General features: G+C 46.5%; 1 protein-coding gene across 1 annotated transcript in view; it reads right to left on the bottom strand.

Moving 5' to 3' along the window:
* Window positions 1-477, bottom strand: part of DNALI1 (dynein, axonemal, light intermediate chain 1) — a 34,578-nt gene that overhangs the window by 14,707 nt on the left and 19,394 nt on the right. The window lies entirely within an intron of this gene.

The following is a 477-nucleotide window of genomic DNA, read 5'->3' as shown; positions in this document are numbered from 1 at the left end:
TGGAGAAGAGTATTGAGGGTACCATGGACTGCTAAGAAAACAGATTCATCCTAGAGAGGGTTAAACCAGGCTGCTCCTTGGAGGCAAGGATTCTGAGGCTTCATCTGACATATTTTGGTCATGCTGTAAAGACACCAGTCCTTGGAGAAGGACATCATGCTTGGGAGGGTGGAGGGCAGGCGCAGGAGGGGAAGACCCTCTGGGAGGTGGATTGATTCAGTGACTAGGGTAATTGGGATGGGTGTGTTAGAGACAATGAGATTGGCACAAGACAGAACAGAGTATAGAGCTGTTGTAGAAAGGGTCGCTATGAGTCGCAAGCAACTCTAAGGCACATAACAAGAACAACAACAACATTAAAGATGCTGATCAATGGGTGAATCGTTGTCTGTAATTGAAGCCGATGGAGGTCATGCCCCGAGGGGGTGCTAAGGCAAAGGATATAAAAGCCTTTTTCAAAACACCATACAACAAAAA

Source organism: Elephantulus edwardii, unplaced genomic scaffold, assembly GCF_000299155.1.
Source record: "Elephantulus edwardii isolate Elephantulus edwardi_28Jun2011 unplaced genomic scaffold, EleEdw1.0 scaffold00049, whole genome shotgun sequence".
NCBI lineage: Eukaryota > Metazoa > Chordata > Mammalia > Macroscelidea > Macroscelididae > Elephantulus > Elephantulus edwardii.
Note: the sequence above shows the minus strand (reverse complement) of the source record. Positions and strands in the feature narration are given on the sequence as shown.